At 36.6% G+C, this 21,060-nt stretch overlaps 1 protein-coding gene across 4 annotated transcripts in view; it reads left to right on the forward strand.

Annotated features, from left to right (window-relative positions):
- Window positions 1–389: 389 nt before the first annotated feature.
- LOC106142335 (uncharacterized) overlaps window positions 390–21,060 on the forward strand; it is a 61,745-nt gene continuing 41,074 nt past the window's right edge. Inside the window, exon 1 of one of the 4 annotated variants that reach the window (XM_060947029.1) lies at window positions 390–484. The gene's annotated coding sequence lies outside the window, so the exon portion shown is untranslated. The remainder of the gene's footprint in view (window positions 485–21,060) is intronic. The other 3 variants (XM_060947033.1, XM_060947031.1, XM_060947030.1) reach the window with 3 other exon arrangements.

Consider the following 21,060-nt stretch of genomic DNA (forward strand, 5'->3'; position numbering starts at 1 on the left):
CATAATATACATACAAACGTTATATGTCATGTTAATTAGTAGATAAATATTATTAAATAAGTCTGGAGACTCAGAGAAAACACTTAAATTACTATTGCGCCTACCTTTTGATGGGTTGAATTCCATAAAATTTTATTTTCAGAACTAAATTGTCCTATTTTTGTAAACCACGCACCCTTAACCATTGCGCTGCGGAGCAAGTATTTTCCCCCCAGTCTTCGTCATTCCAGTCGCATTCCCATTCCCAAAACGCATTAACCGTTTGAAAAACAAAGCGAGCCGTCGAATCCTGGACACATCAAACTGGGATCCGGCCTCGGTGTTTACGTTTCGGCGCACGCACTAACCTGTTGTCAGGCGGGGGAAGTATCGACCGGGCCAGTCCCGGGTGAAACTCGGCGCACGCCGGACGCCAGTAGTGTTAACTCCTCAAGTACCTGCGAAAAATGCTGTCGGCGGCTCGTCGGCTGCATTGATACATCAGGTGAATTTATACCTCTTGTTAGTTTATGCGCGCCTGGTAATTCCGTATCGACGCGGTCTATTTTTGAACTGGAATAAGTGTTTTTTTGTTTGTGTACGTACGTACGGGCGTTGTTTTCTGGATTTCAGTTTGGTTTAGGTGAGGTTTTTGTTTTTTTTTTTATTATTAACCATTTAACTTTAAAAAAAAATTACACGCGAATAAACAAAATGAAAATGAGATAACGCGTCTATGTTTTGCGTCTCAGAAAAAAAAATAGTAGCTGCAAAAGCATGCGCTTAAGAGTATTGCAATTAGTATTCCTTTGTCTAAGACGTCTGTCAGTTACAAAAAGATTAAAATAACAGAGCACTGCATGTCTTTATAAAGTGAGCTACCTTTGCTCAGTGACAACAAACATTGTAAAATTTATCGTCCTACCCTACACCCAATTGCGCGATTAGCCGAACGCCATTCCTTGCAAGATCTGTAATAAACCGTATTTTTATGTTTTTCTATCTTTTTGATCTCAAGTGCTGGGTCGTGAAAGTTCGTTATGGCTAAGATATCTCTTATAGATTGAGTGACTTCTTTAGATTCTTTCCAATGATAAATACAGTAAAGAAAATTATTTATCTCTAAGAAATGCTTGATTTCATAATGATTTTGAGCAAATTGTATTATTTTTCTGCAATATCATTACCTATACAATTTTATTAATATTACGTAACATTATACAAAATTCCACAAAATTTTTAAGAATGTGCAAACTAGAGAGAGATAGAGAGAGATGAATAGATTTTTAAGAAATATACAAGTAGGTACATAAAATTATTATTAACGTTTATTCAAACACGTAAAGTATTGATCAAAATTATTCTCCTGCTTTTGGTAAATTGTGTGTAAATTTTTCACAAAAAGTATTAAGTATAAATTTATATTTCAACTCTTTATAACTAGAAATTATTATGCATTAAAATTTAATCAAATTGCAGCAGTATTTCAATGAAACATTTAATTTTATTCCACAAAAGGGCACTACTCCATTAAGGATTTAGACGTGAAAATCTGTAACATTTTACCGAAGTTTTGTCCTCCGAAATACCGCTGTGCCCTTGACATTCAGGATAAACTGATTTTGTAAGACCTAACCGTTGCTACCTTGTTCCCAGACCTTTTTAGGCATTACTTAAAAGTTTCATTCTCAGAATAATTAATATTATTTACATAGAAGCTTGTAAACACTGCAATATACAGTCACTTTCTCATGTTTTAGTAATTCCAGTGTGCTTCGGGGCCCGAGGTCCGCTTTTACACATATTTCTTTTCATTATTATTAATGCCGTGTGGTTCTCGGCGCTAATACAAAAAAGAATAGCATCACTCCTTCTCTTTCACATGTACTTCGTAAAAGGCGACTAAGGGTTAGCACGCAATCTTCTTTGACGAAATCAAGTCAAGTTATCTTCTACCTGGGCTACCATTTATTTCCCAGATAGCCTGCAGACTTTCGCAAGATGTAATCATAACCTACCCATAACCCCACAACCTGACTGCAATTTTATTAAAAGACGATGAAACTTGAAACCAATGGGCTATAATTTCCTCCCATACCAGTAGACCTACCGAGTAATCTTACTTTTTATATAGATCTACTAGGTTTTTTTTAGGACTTCGCTCGAGTTGCTTTTTTCCCATTAGTTAAAATATAAAAAAACAAAGTACTCGTACTAAACACAGACCTAAGTAATTAATAGACATCTAAGAAAAAAATATAGTAAAAAAACTCTTACAAGCGAAACCACTGAAGCTATTAATTAATAATAGTATAAAGGGAACTTCATTGATATTTAACCTCAAATTTCATAGGGATAACTTCGTCTGAATTACACCGGGGGTGACGGAGATCGCCCCTCGGGTCCATTGTGTCACGGCATCCGTAAAATCCGGGAATTCGGGACGCGCCTGAAATGTGACCTCCTGTCCTCTAAAAAAGAGGGAGGTTATGATATTTAAAGATAGGCTATAAACTTGGGATTCTTTCAGGCGATGGTCTAGCAACCTGTAACTATTTGAATCTCAATTCTATAATTAAGCCTTATTAAGAACGAGGCCTATCAGTCTATTCAAGATTCAGTTGGCTCTGTCTACCCCGTAAGGGATATAGACGTGAATTATATGAATATAATATATATTTCTTTTCCATAGCAAAATCAATGTGGAAGAAGCGCAGGAAGTTTATGTGACAGTGGGATGTGTAAAGATGTAGTCTCTGCCTACCACTCCGGGAAAGAGGCGGGATGTATGCAAAATTTCATGGAGATCTGTTCAGTGACGTTCAAGGACGGACAAAAAAACTTTTTCACTTTTACAAACAACAATTTCACTTTTATAATATCACAAGAGAGCGTCCATTTATGTATTTAACACGGTAAAATCCCGTTATCTCCCACTGGAATATCCATGACGTCCTACGTCCCAAAGTCACAATACTTGTAACTTTCTGCCAAATTTCATATTTATTGGACTATTAGTTATCGTGATGAGTTAGTTAGTTAGTGAGTATTAATAGGAGAATATATATAGGGGGATGTTAAAAAAATTACAAATACTGATAAAGAGAGAGTGCCGTGTGGTTCCCGGCACCAATAGTAAAAAGAATAGGACCACTCCATCTCTTTCTCATGGATGTCGTAAAAGGCGATTAATTGATAGGATACTTGGGATTCCTCTTTTAGGCAATAGGCTGGCAATAATAGTTATATTATTAGAATCTCAATTCCATCATTAAGCCGAGCAGCTGAGCGTCGCCTTTCAGTCTTTTTATGACTGTTGGCTCTGTCTACCCCGCAAGGGTATACGTTATGTATGTTACTGATAAAGATAGGTAAGTTAATTGCTGAAAATTTTCGGAATTGATATAGAGTAGATAAGGCTTTATCGCATTATTTGAAGAGTATTATTGATAGAGGTATCGCGCACGGTAGTAAGCTTGTGAAAGCACGGATTAGCACCAATAAGCTTGTTAGAAGATGTGGGGATTCACTTGGATTTTTATTATTATTCAAGGATAAGACGTGATTCACAAATAATAGAGATACATACATACATACATACATAAAATCACGCCTCTTTCCCGGAGGGGTAGGCAGAGACTACCTCTTTCCACTTGCCACGATCTCTGCATATTTCCTTCGCTTCATCCACATTCATAACTCTCTTCGTGGTACTTTTGACCTGAACCTTTACCAGGACGTCCTAATAATAGAGATATCAGATTTACTTTGTTTACCCCCATAGGGACAAAGATGGCATTATATTTATACATACATACATATAGTCACATCTAATTACGTCTATATCCCTTGCAGAGTGGACTGAGCCAACAGTCTTGAAAAACTGAAAGGCCACATTCAGCTGTTTGTCATACTGATAGAATTGAGATTCAAATAGTGATAGGTTGCTAGCCCATCTCTAAAGCGATTAGCCTATCCCTTAGTCGCCTTTAACGACATCCATAGGAAAGCGATGGAGTGGTCCTATTATTTTTTCTATTGGTGTAGGGAACCACACGGCAATGAAAGAATATACAGTATGAAATTACATTTATCAGAAGGTACGGCGTAGCAGACTTGCTGCGTCGTAGCCGTCGTAGCCCACAAAGCCTACGCCGTAGCAAACATGCTACGACGTAGCGGCCTCATAAGTATAGTCTTCTCGTTGGCATCCAAATTAAAACAAATCTATACTAATATTATAAAGCTGAAGTGTTGGTTTGTTGGTTTGAACGCGCTAATCTCAGGAACTACTGGTTTGAATTGAAAAAATTAATATTATTAATGGGAAAATGAGTTTATTTGTTTAGATACATACATTTGTTTACATAATTACGTCTTTATCCCTTGCGTGGTAGACAGAGCCAACAGTCTTGGAATGACTGATGGGCCACGTTCAGCTGTTTGGCTTAATGATAGAATTGATAATAGTGACAGGTTGCTAGCCCATCGTCTAAAAGTAGAATCCCAAGTTCATAAGCCTCCTATCCCTTAGTCGCTTATTTTATAAACAACTTTTCTAGCGTTTAGCATACTACGCTCGATAAAACAGCACATAATTACAGGCGAGTAATTAAAATCATGACGTCACAATCCTAAGACCCTCTTGTTTATTACTTTTTGCCATAAACTGAGTCATGCTAATGACTGATGGCATGATTAATAAATTACGTAATAGCTGTGCCTATTCATTTGAATAGTGCATATGGATACGTCTTTATCCCTTTAGGGGGTAGACAGATCCACCAGTCTTTAAAAGACTGATAGGTCACGTTCAGCTTTTTGACTTGATGATAGAATTGAGATCCAAATAGTGATAGGTTTCTAGCCCATCGCCAACAAGGAGAATCCCAAGTTTATTAGCATTTCCCTAAATCGCCTTTTACGACATTCTCTCATTTCTCAATAAATATTAAAAATTTTCTTTTTTAAACAATTTTAATCATACGTAACGTAGAAACTTACAAATCGAAAATGTCACAGATAAAAAAAAAATGAGGATAAAACTAACACCCTGCAGAGCACATCAGCCCTCCAATCCAAGTGTTCCATGCTCTGTGATACCCTTTCTTCAATGGTATGTCCAACATCTACCATCAATTACCAGCACTAAAGCATCTTCGGTTATCGATGAGAGTAATCCGCCATTTTGTGAAACGTGAGTAGGCCATTTTGTATAGCAGTGTTGCTAAATATAAAAACGTGATGGAGCACTTTTATTATGAAGTGATATTTCTTTCACTTAAAAAAGAGCTGAAATGTATCAATGAATAAATGTTGGTAAAATCTTCTAGTTAGAATTTTAACCTTAAAAAGAAGTGTGGGGAATAGTGATGATGTGTGTAGTGTAATAAAGTGTAAGTCATTTACAATAGGAAATACTTTAGAATATTACCACTATATCTTTCCCATGAATGTCGTAAAAGGTGAATTAGGCAATGGCTAATAAACATGGGATTCTTCTTGTCGGCGATGGGCTAGCAACCTGTCACTATTAGGATTTCAATTCCATCATTAGGCCATACAGCTTAACGTAGCCTTTGTATTTTCTAAACTGCCGGCTCTGTCTATCACGTAATGTTTAATTAATTAAGTGATATGTATGTGTGCGTATGAGTATGACTCTTCAATTTTAGTTAGTAATTCGATGGAATGATTCATCATCTCTTACTCGTGTGAATAATATTTGTGTATGTTTATCTGTTTTCTTATTTTTGTATTGAATGAAAGTTTGTATATTATATTTTTTTATACTTTTAAAATTGACACCGGGTTATTTATCTATTTGCTATTCTCTAAAGGTTGATTGGAAGATATACTATACATATGTATGTATGCTTAGATCTTTAAAACTGCACAACGGATTGTGATGCAGTTTTTTTAATAGACAAGAGTTATTTAAGAGGATGGTTTATATGTAAAAATTTTACCCGTGTGAAGTAGGGGCGTGTCGCTAGTGAGTCAATATTATTGAATAGATTTTTTTTTCAAATTGGATACAAGGTATCACTCATTGACGTCACATAACTTAAATGTAATATCTACTATCGCTTCCGAAGCGCATGTGCAGAAGAAGCAGCGGAACAAACTACACTGCAGCATTTTCACCGAACGTTAATTTACAAATATAGAACTCTTAAATCTAAATCGTGGACGAATGCACATTATCTACATTAAAAACAATTGTGAATAAGTACAAAAATTACTGATTTCAATATCATACATAAAATAAATTCGTAAGTACGCTACAATTTGTAAATTTAATTTTAGTTGGTAATCATATTTTTTTTTATAAGAAGCTTTAGTTTTAATTTTGCTAATTCCAAAATGACATATTTAATAATTAAATAGGTAGGACCATAAAATAATTTATGGAAACACACAAACTACATAACTCGTAATTTAATATGAGCAAGTATTTGTTTGTGTTTACAATGATCGTATTCAGTTAAATTTGTTTGATGTCGAAATTAAACATCTGTTCGTTAAATATTTAGTTTATCTCGCTGTTAAGTGTACACATTTCATTTCATGTATCCTGAATGACCCGTTTTCCCTGTTTTTCATAAAGGTATTCGGTGATATTGTAAAAGGAATCCCAAGTTTATTAGCTTTCCCTTAGTCGCCTTTTACGACATCAATGGGACAGATATGGAGTGATCCTATTCTTAAATGTCGGGAACCACACGGCAGTATTAAATTTAAATCTAGATTAACATAACCCTTAAATAAGAAAACTGTTTCATGTTCAATTATGGTACAACTAGGGGCCGCCCGCGACTTCGTCCGCATGGAAACCCTATCAATCCCGCGGGAACTCTGGGATAATATGTGTTATTCTGGGTCTTCAGCTACCCACATACCAAATTTCATCGTAATCGGTTCAGTAGTTTTTGCGTGCAAGAGTAAAAAACATCCATACTGACATCCTGACATACAAACTTTCGCATTAATAATATTAGGTAGGATTCAAATGACTCGTAATGTTAACATACATTTATATAAACTGTTTCCTAAAATTAAACATTAATGATTCACAACGATGGAATAGTCGTTATACACGTGTTCACTCGTATTTCTTATAATTTACACTAATAAAAAGATAGTTTACGTTTTGTTTCTTTTACAGTATGTTACTAAAATGTTTTGAAACAAATTCGCTTGCTAACGACGATGAGGGAGAGTGATTCGACTGTTAAAAAAATAATCACATTCAGTGACTGCGCTGGTCTGCGAAACCAGAGGTCCCGGGTTCGAATCCCGGCCAGGGCATGATGAGAAACGAACTTTCTCTGATTGTCCTGGGTTTTGGATGTTTATCTATATAAGTATTTATTATAAAATATAGTATTGTTGAGTTGGTATATCGTGACACAAGTTTTGAACTTACTTAGAGGCTAACTCTAAGGTTTATACTCGTATCTATATGAAAAGGCGCGAGTCGCTAGTTAGTTGTGTTTTTAATTTGAACCACAGTTCCCGAGTTTGAACCCCGATACGATCATGATGGAAAACTAACCTTTTTCTGATTGGATTCAGTCTTGGACTTTATGTGTATTTTTTTTAATATAATGTAGTATCTCATAAAACAACAATTCGCACTTGGCAAATTTATTTATACTTAGTTAAAATTGTGTTAAAACCAAAATTGATTACCATACACATCATCATATATTACCCTAAATTTATTGCTAATTTATTTTGAAATAATGTTGTAATTTTCGCGTAATAATTAAGTTAATACAACCTACGTGACCTGGCTAGTTACTTTATTAATTACATGGTTATTGCCCGCTTCATTTGGAAGTTAACCTTTTGTGAGTCCGAAGGCTGCTATTGATATCATACAAACATTTTTATCATCCTGTTTGCCGGCATTAAGATTGATTTTTTTCCTACTATGGTCACCATAATATTCATTATACTTAAGTACTTGTATAAGTACTTACTTGAGATTATTCTTTAGAAAATGGGGCTAACCTCTCAGTATTTGAATCTTAGTTCCATTTATTAAGTTTACCATTTGCCAGATATACATTTTCTCCTACCATGTTATGTGTTTATAAACGTTAATATAATGGATGCCATCTATTATACTTACGTATACATATATGATGTCACGTCTCTTTCCCGGAGAGGTAGGCAGAGACTTCCACTTGCAACGATACTGCTTATGTCATTCGTTTCATCCACATTCATAACTTTTCTCGCAAGCTTGTCATAACTTTCTTCATGCAAATACCACGGTTAAGAGTATACTTGGCCTGACCTTTCACCAAGACGTCTAATACTGCATGTAGTCCCCAAAAAGGTCAATATATTTCTCTTGCACGTGTTCTTCTGGAATTGTTTCATTTTAAATGTCAGTCTGTTTCGTAATCGGGACTGACAAGCGTAAAGTTGCGTATCTTGCGGAAACACATTTACCGAGATAAAATATTCACCAGATTTTAATGTTTATATTTTTTTTTGTTACATTTCTTATATCTATTCAAATGTCCTGCCTGTTCAGAGTACTTAATTAAATAATTCGCTCTGTATCGTTTTATTTAAATGAAACTTTGACAAAGTATTATAATGTTAAATCGTATAATTAAAGTTAATAATTAAAAAAATATTATCTTGGTCAAATTAAGTACGTCCTGGCAAAAGGTCAGGTCAAGAGTACCCGAAACCGCCGAGCTTGCATGAAGAGAGTGATGAATGTGGATGAAGCAAAGGAAGTATGCAGAGATCGTGGCAAGTGGAAAGATTGATGTATGTATGGCTAGCAACCTGTCACTATTTGCAGTAAACTTAGTTTTAAGTTATTTATTTGACGACAACCAATGTTGTGAAACCAAAAGTTTTGACAATTATTAAGCGATATGAATTATCCTGAAATAATAATGAATAAACATTTTCAATTTGATTCTATTTTTAAGCCAAGCGGCTAAGCGTGGCCTTTCAGTCTTTTGATGACTGATGCCTCTATCTACCCCGCAGGGGATATAGATGTGACTATATGTTATGTTACATGCGTACTTGAGATATCAATATTCAGAGTAAACTCGATAATCCAAACATTGCACCCTTTGTTTCAAAGTCGTTAACCCTAATGGTTGGCTGTTGTTAATTGGCCACTCCAATATTGATAGGTTTCAAGTGGTACTTCCAGGTTTTAACCCCGTGTTTTGATCTGATATTAAGCTTTCTCATTTTGGATTTATATCTCTGCAATTTATACTAATTGATGCCGGCACCAATAAAAAAAGAATAAGAACCACTCCAAAATGTTCTCCCTAATCGTGTTGTTACAGACTGGAACAAGCTTCCTACGAGTGTCATAACTGCTCCTAACAGTCAATTGTTTTAAGAATCGGCTAGACAAACTTTAAAAAATCTCCAAACATCAAAATTTATACACATCAGCGTAATGAGCTGCTAGTGATTATACTGTTTAAAGTATATAATAATAATAACCACTCCATCTCGTTCCCATGGATGTCGTAAAAGGCGAGTGTTGTGTGTGAGTGAGTTGGGAATTCTTCTTTTAGGCGATGGGCTAGCAACCTGTCACTATTTGAATCTCAATTCTATCAGAAACAGCTGAACGTGGCCTATTAGTCTTTTTTAAGACTGTTGGCTCTGCCTAACCCGCAAGGGAAGGGGAGGTGACTCACAGACAACACACAGCCTAAAACGCTTGGTCTTGAAGCTTGAAATTTGGTATGTAGATGTTTGAATGCAGTAAGAGATGATTTCCCAAAATTCACACGGTAACGTAAATTCTCATTCTCTAGTTTTTTTCTTTCATAATAATTTATTCAGATTTCTGTGGGTGGAACTCCTTTAAAAGTCACTCTTAACGATATAAATGATTGTTATTCTGTCCTTTTTGAGCAAACTTGTGCAATTTGATCGTCCGTGCCGTGTTTTGCGTGGTCTATGCTAATGTACCTAACTCAAATTTGTTGGGAAAATTCAACTGAAATTCCGACACACATTTTATGTAGATAGTAATGAAATTTTGTAGGTAGGTACTAGTGTTGCCAATCGAGTGTCGATAGTCTATCGATAGGGTAGACGATTTTCGAGTCAATAATGACAAATAAAAAAGACACTTGAATGTAGGTTAAATTGGCTTGTATAACTTTGTGAGTATGTCAGGATGTCAGTATGGATGTTTGTTACTCTTTCACGCATAAACTACTGAACCGATTACGATGAAATTTGGTGTGTGCGCAACACGCCTGTACAACTTATATAGACAAACTCTTGTCGCAATATGTAACCTATATTTACCGTGTTTGCCTGCAAATAAATTTATTCATTCATTCATTCATTCATTCATTCATTCATTCATTCATTCATTCATTCATTCATTCATTCATTCATTCATTCATTCGTGTAGGTAGCTGACCCAGAACTCCGACGACGGGAACTCCGGGATAAAAAGTAGCCTATATGTTAAGGCTACTTTTTATCCCGGAGTTCCCGCGGGATTGATAGGGTTTCCATGCGGACGAAGTCGCGGGCGGCCTCTAGTTGTACCATAATTTAATATGAAACAGTTTCCTTATTTAAGGGTTATGTTAATCTAGATTTAAATTAAATACTGCCGTGTGGTTCATGGCATTTAAGCATAGGATCACTCCATATCTTTCCCATGGATCTTATCACTACATATAGCTTGTCACTATTTGAATCTCAATTCCATCATTTGGCCATACAGCTGAACGTGTAGTAGTACGTAGTTAACAACACAATGCTGAAACCAAATTATTGACATAACATTTTATATCTGTTTTACGATAGTTGCAAATACACACGTTTCATTCCACGCAATTGTGAACGTCGTAAATACAAGTCGCCGTTTGCCAATACAAGCACGTCTTATTGATTTGAATTTAACGTTCAGTTAATCAAAATGTTGTAATACATATATACATACATACATAAAATCACGCCTCTTTCCCGGAGGGCTAGGCAGACGCTACCACTTGCCACGATCTCTTATATTCTCTCATACTTCCTTCGCTTCATCCACATTCATAACTCTCTTTATACAAGCTCGGCGGTTTCGGGTACTTTTGACCTGACCCTTTACCAGGACGTCCTTGATTTGATCAAGATACGTTCGTTTAGGTCTTCCCACTCAGACCTTTCCCTCCACACTCTCCTTATCTGCTTAGTCAACCTGCTTTCATTCATCCTCTCCACATGACCAAACCATCTTAACATACCCTTTTCTATTCCTGTAACTACATCTTCTTTCACATCACAACATTCCCTTATCACGCTGTTCCTTATCCAGTAACTCAATTTCACACCCAAAAGTTATCTTCATATTTTATTATTTACAAGCCTAATTGATATAAAAGCCAAAACTTACTTACATGACGCAGATATTTTTAATCATTTATTAATGTAATCACGTCTACATCCATTTCGGGGTAGAGAGACGGTAGTCTTGAAACCCTTAACCCATCGCCTATATAAAGAATCCCAAGTTTATCAGACTATCCCTTAGTCGTCTTTTACGTCATCCACGGAAAGGAGCTGTCCTATTATTTTTTATAGTGGGGCCCGAAATTGCGATCGTCGAATAACAAAACTGACCCAAATAAATGATTATTTAATTATTTAACAAACAAATGTTTTCAGTCAATATACAAACATACAATTACATCACCCCATTAAAATCATCAAAACACTAAGCAGATGTGCCAGGACTCCACGCCATCAACAATGTAACTAAAAGGGTTTTATTGTACATACATACATATGATCACGTCTATATCCCTTGCGGGGTAGACAGAGCCAACAGTCTTGAAAAGACTGAATGGCCACGTTCAGCTATTTGGCTTAATGATAGAACCGAGATTCAAATAGTGACAGGTTGCTAGCCCATCGCCTAAAAGAGGAATCCTAAGTTTATAAGCCTATCCCTTAGTCGCCTTTTACGACATCCATGGGAAAGAGATGGAGTGGTCCTATTCTTTTTTGTAATAGTGCCGGGAACCACACGGCACATTTTCATTGTATTTATTTTTATGCCCACGCAGAGACAAGAGTGGGTCGTTATGATAAAAAGAACAGAGCAGCTGATAGTTAAGTGGAAATAGCTTATTTAGTGATTTATAAAAGGCTACTAGCTGTACTCGCGAATTCGTCCGCGTGGAATAGTTATTTTGGGCATCATTGAAGCCCTCAAGGATGAATAATTTTCCCCGTTTTTACATTTTCCATTATTTCTTCGATCCTCATAGTTGCAGCGTGATGTTAAATAGCCTAAAGCCTTCCTCAATAAATGGTCTATTCAACAAATATTTATATCATGAGAGATGAGAGATGAGATATAAGAATAAATGATTTATAAGAAAGAGATGATAATTTATCTTATAAGTTTGGTCATGCATTAAACCTTTTGGGAGGACAAGTCAAACAAAGAAAAAATTTCTTATATCATCTCTCATGATATAAGAATGAATGATTTATAAGAAAGAGATGATACTTTATCTTCTAAGTTTGGTCATGCATTAAACCTTTTGGATGGACAAGTCCTGTCTCCGACTGTTCATAATTGAGTGTTGAATGGACCATCAATCTCCGATACTGAGGTAGTTTGGACACGTGAAATATACAGCACGTTAAGGAGAAACCATCATTTTGTGATAAACTTCTGGTAATAAATAAATGGTTAGTATTTAATGGTTGTATGTGCCGTGTGGTTCCCGGCACCATTAGAAAACAAGAAGACGACCACTTCATCTCTTTCCTATGGATGTCTACCCCCCAAAGGGATAAAATCGTGACTACATATGTATGTATGTAGATGGACATAGGGTAATTTTCATCCCGGTAAAAAGTATAGTTCCCGTGGGATTTGAGAAAACCTATATTCTTTCGTATGTGGCGCTAAATTCACGAGTGTACATACATACATACATATGATCACGTCTATATCCCTTGCGGGGTAGACAGAGCCAACAGTCTTGAAAAGACTGAATGGCCACGTTCAGCTATTTGGCTTAATGATAGAACCGAGATTCAAATAGTGACAGGTTGCTAGCCCATCGCCTAAAAGAGGAATCCTAAGTTTATAAGCCTATCCCTTAGTCGCCTTTTACGACATCCATGGGAAAGAGATGGAGTGGTCCTATTCTTTTTTGTAATAGTGCCGGGAACCACACGGCATTCACGAGTGTAGTTGGCACCTAATTCGCGAGGGCGATACTGCAGAAAAAAAAACTAGATTAAAATATTTTATTCTTGATTTTTCGTTTCGTGTGTACTGTTGACTAAGACGCGGAGGTTATTACATCAAATGTTATTTTTTTACCGCCGTGCCGTGTGGTTCCCGGCACCAATACAAAAAAGAATAGGACCACTCCATCTCTTTCTCATGGATGTCGTAAAACGCGACTAAGGGATATGCTTACAAACTTGGGATTCTGTTTTAGGCGATGGGCTAGCAACCTGTCACTAGTTGAATCTCAATTCTATCGTTAAGCCAAATAGCTGAACGTGGCCATTTAGTCTTTTCAAAACTGTTGGCTCTGTCTACCCCGCAAGGGAGATAGACGTGGCCATATGTATGTATGTAAGTATTTTTCGTTCCATCTCTCCATTTTACTATTGTTTTGAAATTCAATCTAGCGAATAAACTTTTAAGTCTGTGAAACCATAAACTGTCTGTCCATTACAGAAATGGGGTATCGCGTGCACGCTGAGTGATAAAATGTCACTGTTGTCCAACCGAGGACGCGGAGAAAGTCAAAGGAATAATGTTTTCTTGGAGAAAACCCTAGAATTTTTTGAATATTTTCGAAAAAAAAACCTGGATATTCGCTGATAAAATTAAAAAAAAAAATCTAGTTACTCCAAGTTCCCGCAGGGAGTTTTATACATTTTTAAAACCTTCGACCCTTTACCTATGTATTTGCTAAAAGCGTCAAGTAAATAAACCTTGTATGTTTTAATTAACCATTATCTTTATTACTTGTAATGTATGATAATCTTGTTCCCTGTACAAATACAAAGAAATGTCATTCATTCATTCAACAAATTATAATCTTTCGAAAAATAAAGTCATACTTGTATGTTCTTTATAATGAACAATAATACATACATACATACATATCATTACGTCTATATCCCTTACGGGGTAGACAGAGCCAACAGTCTTGAAAAGACTGTTGGCTCTGTCTACCCCTTGAGATTCAATTAGTGACAGGTTGCTAGCCTGTCGCCTAAAAAAGAATCCCATGTTTGTAAGCCTATCCCTTAGTCGCCTTTTACGACATCCATGGGAAAGAGATGGAGTGGTCCTATTCTTTTTTTTTTATTGGTGCCGGGAACCACACGGCACTGTGTCAACCACATGAACAATAATCTGTTATTTATAAACTTACTGCGCTGACAGACGATCAGGAAATGGACAATTCACTAACACCAGAAACCGATTACATCATATTTATAACGAGGGGGGACCGAGCGAATGATTCCGAGTTAGATAAAATAATCGACATGGCTATTGTTTCTCAAATTCAATGTGTTATAATTTTCTATCGCTTGCCTGACAGTTTTTGTAAAATCGCTGCTTTATAATAGGTACATGTAGATGAATTTTTTTTTATATATAAAACAAAGAAGAAATACATCTGAATTTTTTTTTAATAAATGGTTGTTACGAATTTTTCTTTAGCTTTTTAAATTTATGTTTTATGTCCTGTTTTACAGGAATAAAAGTAGGTACATTATACAGACATAACATTGTGAGTGCTAATCTGGTTTGAGTGTGTGTAAAGTGTAATATCAAAAATTTATCACTTGATTGGCAAGAACTTACAGACACAATAACACATCAATTAATCGATCATTACCCATGCCAATTAATGTATGTAGTATGTTATATTAATTTTATCTCTTGCAGAGTAATGCAATAATTTTTAACAATATCTAAGCACAATACCTTGAATTTTAAATTACCAAAACTTTCTTCTATATCTTTAGGTGTTCCCAGTTGAAAACTCCGTCGATTTGTTCTTCAATAACGAAAACTTCTTAATCTCGTCACAATTGGCTTAAATAAAATTAATAAAACTTTTCCAAACTGTCCGAAAACAAGTCGTCTGTTGTCAAACGAATGTTAATTCTTTTGAGCTTTGACACGCCAACTTTTACAAACGAAAGCTTTGAAAATGAAGCGATTGTTAATCGATTTGAATAATGTCATTCGATTGTGTGGGTCGCAGTCGAGTTGAACAAAGAATTGAAACAATAGGAAAAACTGAATTGTTAATTTTTCTTTATTTTGCTTAGCCGACGGGAGTCTTCTTCATTCCTTAGATTTTTTTTTCACTCCAAAGGTCTCTGCGCTAGGTTAGTTTTTTCTGTGTATTATTTTATATCAAATCAATATTTTGATCAAATTAGAGGAGTACTGGCAAAAAATCAGATTTAGAGTACCCTAAACCAAAAAGCGTACATGAAAGAAGAGTTGAATATGGGCGATTCTAAAGAATAGTGCGACGCCGCGACTTCTACCTTATCTCCGGAATCTTGTAGGACCTCAATCTAATTGAAATAAATTCATAAAGCTTGTATGTGCAAAATTCTAAATGTTATTTATAATCATGGTATTACAACATCACTTTCGGTTTCACAACAATGGTTGACGTCAAATAAATTATTTAAAACTAAGTTTATTGCCGCTTCCGAAGCGTGAGTGCAGAAGAAGCGGTAACAAACTGCAGATTTTCTCGCGATATTTTTTAGCTCACCTCAAGACTATTCGAAATTGGTTCTAAATATACCAATTAAATGGTGTTGTTTTTACGATCGGTTTGTTGATCCAGGGCGGAGTAAACTCGGCTATTTTAGGTCGCCGGCACATATCAAAATAGAACCCTACGTATAACCATTTATAGGAGCTTTGCGCACGTGCTTTTTGAGACCAAGGATATTATTATGGTTTAGTTTCTTTATTTTTCAATATGGCTTGGTAGACGGAGCCAACAGTCTTATAAAGACTGATAGGCCACGTTCAGCTGTTTGGCTTAATGATAGAATTGAGTTTCAAATAGTGACAGGTTGCTAGCCCATCGCCTAAATGAAGAATCCCAAGTTTACAAGCCTATCCCTTAGTCGCCTTTTACGACATCCACTGAAAAGGGATGGAGTGGTCATATTCTTTTCTCTAATGGTGCCGGGAACCACACGGCACACTGAACTGATACCCAGCCCAAAATTCAGTAGGAGTATACCAATCACTGCATTTATATCTGTCTGTCTGGAGTTGGTTTGTCACAAACAGTCAAATAAGTAAGTTCAAGGGGATAATTCCCAAATGTTATGAATGAAAATTTGGAAGCGAGTCAAGCGACCGCCCATTGACGGCTGCGGTTCTTAAATATTTTTATTGAGTAAACAAAACGCAGATATGATATGAGTAAGACTCGCATATGCCGAATTCTGGTATTTATAGCTTATTCGCTTTGATTTAACGATAATACTCGTAATTAATGTGACTTTGAAATATCAAATTTATAGACCTACTAGCTTTTGCCCGCGGCTTCGCCCGCGCAAATGTATTTTAGATTATAAGGATACGACATAAAATTTCACCCATGTTTTAATCCCGTATCGTGCGGGACTGTTTTAAGTTTATATTTGATTTAAATTCATATGGCTTCTCCCGTCTCTTCTCGTTCTGTTCCGTCCCGTCACAACCTGTTGTGTCCCGTCCGGCTCCATCCAGTCCTCCTATCCTGTCCCATCCCATCCTATTTAGTGCCATCCCGCTTTCCGCAACTGACACGTATTTTTTACTAACCAATATATTTTAAATACAAATGAACAAAACACAACGAAACGTCCGGTTCCGTCGTACCTTAAGGGTAAAAATGGGACCCTATTACTCGACTTCGGTGTCCGTCTGTCTGTTAGTTCGTCTGTCCGCTCACCCATCCTCCTGTCACCAGGCGTGTCTCATGATCCGTATTAGCTAGACAGGTGACATTTTCACAGATTATAAATTTCTGTTGACGTTAAAATAAAAATACTAAAACTGTATACATACCAAATTTCATCAAAATCGGCCTAGCGGTTAGGCCGTAAAATCGGAACGATGATTCACCCCCCCCCCCCCTTTAACTGTTTTGGGGGTTGTTTTTTGAAAAAAAAAAGTAGCCTATGTTTGAACTCGTATCTCAATCTATATGCATTTCAAATTTCATCAAAATCGGTTCAGCGGTTCAGGCGTGAAAGCGGAACGATGATTTTCATACAAACTTTCACCCCCCCATTTGACTATTTTGGGGGTCGAATTTTGAAAAAAAAAACGTAGCCTATGTTTGAACGCGGATTTTAAACTATATACATACCAAATTTCATCAAAATCGGTTCAGCGGGTCAGGCGTGAAAGCGGAACGATGATTTTCATACAAACTTTCAACCCCCCATTTGACTATTTTGGGGGTCAATTTTTGAAAAAAAAAAAAATAGCCTATGTTTGAACGCGGGTTTTAAACTATATACATACCAAATTTCATCAAAATCGGTTCAGCGGGTCAGGCGTGAAAGCGGAACGATGATTTTCATACAAACTTTCAACCCCCATTTGACTATTTTGGGGGTCAATTTTTGAAAAAAAAAATAGCCTATGTTTAAACGCGGGTTTTAAACTATATACATACCAAATTTCATCAAAATCGGTTCAGTGGTTCGGCCGTGAAAGAGGAACAGACAGACAGACAGACAGACAGACTTTCGCATTTATAATATTAGTACGGATATGAAGTATCCTATAATAACGAATAAAAATTTTGAATTTGAATTTTGAATTTGCTGCATAGTGCATAGCGCGAAGTATGCACTGCCGGTGCAGTAAATAAAGATGCGTGCCACGACACAGTGACCTACTTGCGAAGCTGCTGCCCTGGTAGCTGTAGGTCAGTGATTTCATGCTATGCATACATTATGCCTCCCCCTCAGAAGGGTAGGCAGAGACTTCCGCTTGTCACAGTCTCTGCCTACTAATTTTGTTTTATTCAATTTATGTCTCATCCTGCAAACAAAGAAATCAAATTTTGGAGTCAGTCATCGAACTGAGAAGGACCCAGGGGTTAATTTAAGTATTTTCAAGACATTTTTCATCAGCACTGTCTACCCCGCAACGGATATAGACGTGATTATATGTATATATGTAGACCGACTTCTCACTCTGTGACTCAGCAGGAGAATTATAAATTGGATAATGTTTATGTACTCTCTATTCTATAGTTCAATGGGTCTCGTGATTTGAAATTTAGTATGAAGGTTCGTTTTTTAGGCTAAGATTTCACTTAAAGAGGAATTCCCGCGAGAACGGAAATTAACTGGATTTTTCTATGAACACGAGCGTATACCCACTTTAGAAAATTATAATATTTTAAAGCGGGTCGTTAGGCGCGTATATCAAAAGCGCTCGACAGTTAACCTACATTTTATTGCGATGCAAATTGATTGCTGTTTCCACAGTATAATCAGCCTTAAAACAAGTTTATTATGGGCTGTAATTGCTTGCAGTTCCGTAGAGTTTCGTTTGAGAAATGCAATCTGTTCGATAATTGGATTGTGGCAAAGTCTGTTAGGATTTGCGCATTAGGTTGGTACAACCAAAAAGTTTTTAATTCTGATAAGTGGTAAACCTACTGGAGTTTGGAGGTTTTTTGTACGAAGTATAGCTAAGATAATGACGCGCTCAGCCAATAGCAGCGAAGAGTCTAAATCGCGCAAGCAAAGATTTCACGGATTGGAGCATAAATAAAATCTCCGACTTAACATTGTAGGAGCCGCAGTTCCCGAGACATAACACTTAGCCTGGCGGAAGATATGCCCTTTGGTGGCGGTCAAGATCCGAATCATCGCTCCCGCTACAGAAGAATATCTCTTTCTCGTTGTTCATATATATTCTGTCACGGATAAAAATAAAAGACGTATGGTATTGTCAACGTTCGTAAAAACCTGAGTAATAGCAAACAGTCTGATGACGGACTTATGGATCAATTTATCAAGGTAGAGTGGCTGATAATCCATCATATGCTTACATACATAAAATCGGGATTCCTTCCCGCAGGGGTAGGCAAAAACCACATCTTCCCCTCACCACACCTGCAATACATACATACATACATAAAATCACGTCTATCCCGGAGGGGTAGGCAGAGACTACATATTTCCACTTGCCACGATCTCTGCTTACTTCCTTCGCTTCATCCACATTCATAACTCTCTTCATGCAAGCTCGGCGTTTTCGGGTACTCTTGACCTGACCCTTTATCAGATTTGATCAAGATACGTTCACCTAGCCCTTCTCACAATACTTGCAAGTATTGATAGAAAAGATTCTTTCATAACTCTTTTCATGCGAGCTCGTCGATTTAAGGTACTCTTGACCTGACCATCTGCCAGAACTGATCTGATCCGCCAGTCTTTAATTTGATTACCTTAATCAAATAGATAGTGTTCAAAAACGTAAAAAGGGTATAACTTATTGTCGTCCACATAGCTTAAGTATATCTACTACCTCTTCCAAAGCGCAGGTGTAGTAAAAACGACGGAACAAACTGCACTGCAGCATTTTCACCGACCGTCACTTCACTACATAGTATAAAACAAAGTCGCTATTTTAGTCTGTTTGTCTGTATGCTTAAATCTTTAAAATTACGCAACAGATTTTGATGCGGTTTTGTAACAGGTAGAGTGATTCAAGAGGAAGGTTTTGAGATTTTGCACCCGTGCGAAGCCGGGGCGGGTCGCTAGTTACGAATATATTATATCTTAAATCTAAACCGTGCACGAATGCACATTGCCTAAATCTAAAAATATGGTAAATGAGTTCGTCCAGGTCTTAAAAGCTGAAGCTGAAAAAGCTGAATAGTTTTTTGTTTGTCTGTTTGATTGTTTGAACGCGCTAATCTCAGGAACTACTGGTTCGAGTTAAAAAATTCTTATTGCGTTGAATAGAACATTTATCGAGGAAGGCTTTAGGCTATATAACATCACGCTGCAACTACAACGAGCAAAGAAATAGGAAATATGTGAAAAAAAAACGGGGAAAATTTTTCATCCTTGAGGGCTTCAATGATGCCCAAAATAACTATTCCACGCGGACGAAGTCGCGGGCACAGCTGGTAAATAATAATATTGCGAAAAGTATTACAGTTTCTAAAACCGTAAACTAGCGTTTTACACGAACAACTATTTTGTTCCTTTGTGGCTCAGAGAAGCTATGTTGTTGCAATTGGCTTCCCTCCAAAACCGGGCGATATAAATCTTGAGACTTGTCGTTAGTTACAAGTATTGAGGCAAGCCATCTTAACAAAGTTTCACGACCTTCTTCTATTAAAGATTAGGTGGTTTGTTTACAAATAAACAATAAATTACGGCCTCTGTGGCGCAGCGGTAGTACGCTTGTCAGTGACACCGGAGGTCCCGGGTTCGAATCACGGCCAGGGTATAACTTTTTCTGTTTGGGTCTTGGATATTTATCTATATAAGTATTCATTATAAAATACAGTTAGTATTTTTGAGTTAGTATCTCGTGACACAAGTCTCGAACTTACTTCGAGGCTAACTCAATCTGTGTAATTTGTCCCGTATATATTTATATATTTATTTAAATTTGTTCGAGCGTCGATGGTAGAACGGTTAAAAGGCATATCTTCAAATCTGAATGCGGTAATAACTCCTTTAGCGATGGGCAAGCAACCTGTCACTATTTGAATCTCAATTCTATCATTAAGCCAAATAGCTGAACGTAGACATTCAGTCTTTTCAAGACTGTTGGCCCTGTCTACCCCGCAAGGGATATCCCTTGCGGGGTAGACAGGGACCTTGACAAAAAATATACGTCACGTCTATATAGACGTGACGTATATTTTTTTTGTCAAGCCAGAATTTTTCGTATATTTATTAGCCAGGGTGCTTCGCCCGTGTAAATTACTGGATGGAAAGTATCCATATTTTTATGATTTCAAGGCCATTATTTTTAATTTACTATATCCATGCAATATG

This window comes from Amyelois transitella, chromosome 12 (genome assembly GCF_032362555.1).
Source record: "Amyelois transitella isolate CPQ chromosome 12, ilAmyTran1.1, whole genome shotgun sequence".
NCBI classification, from domain to species: Eukaryota; Metazoa; Arthropoda; class Insecta; order Lepidoptera; family Pyralidae; genus Amyelois; species Amyelois transitella.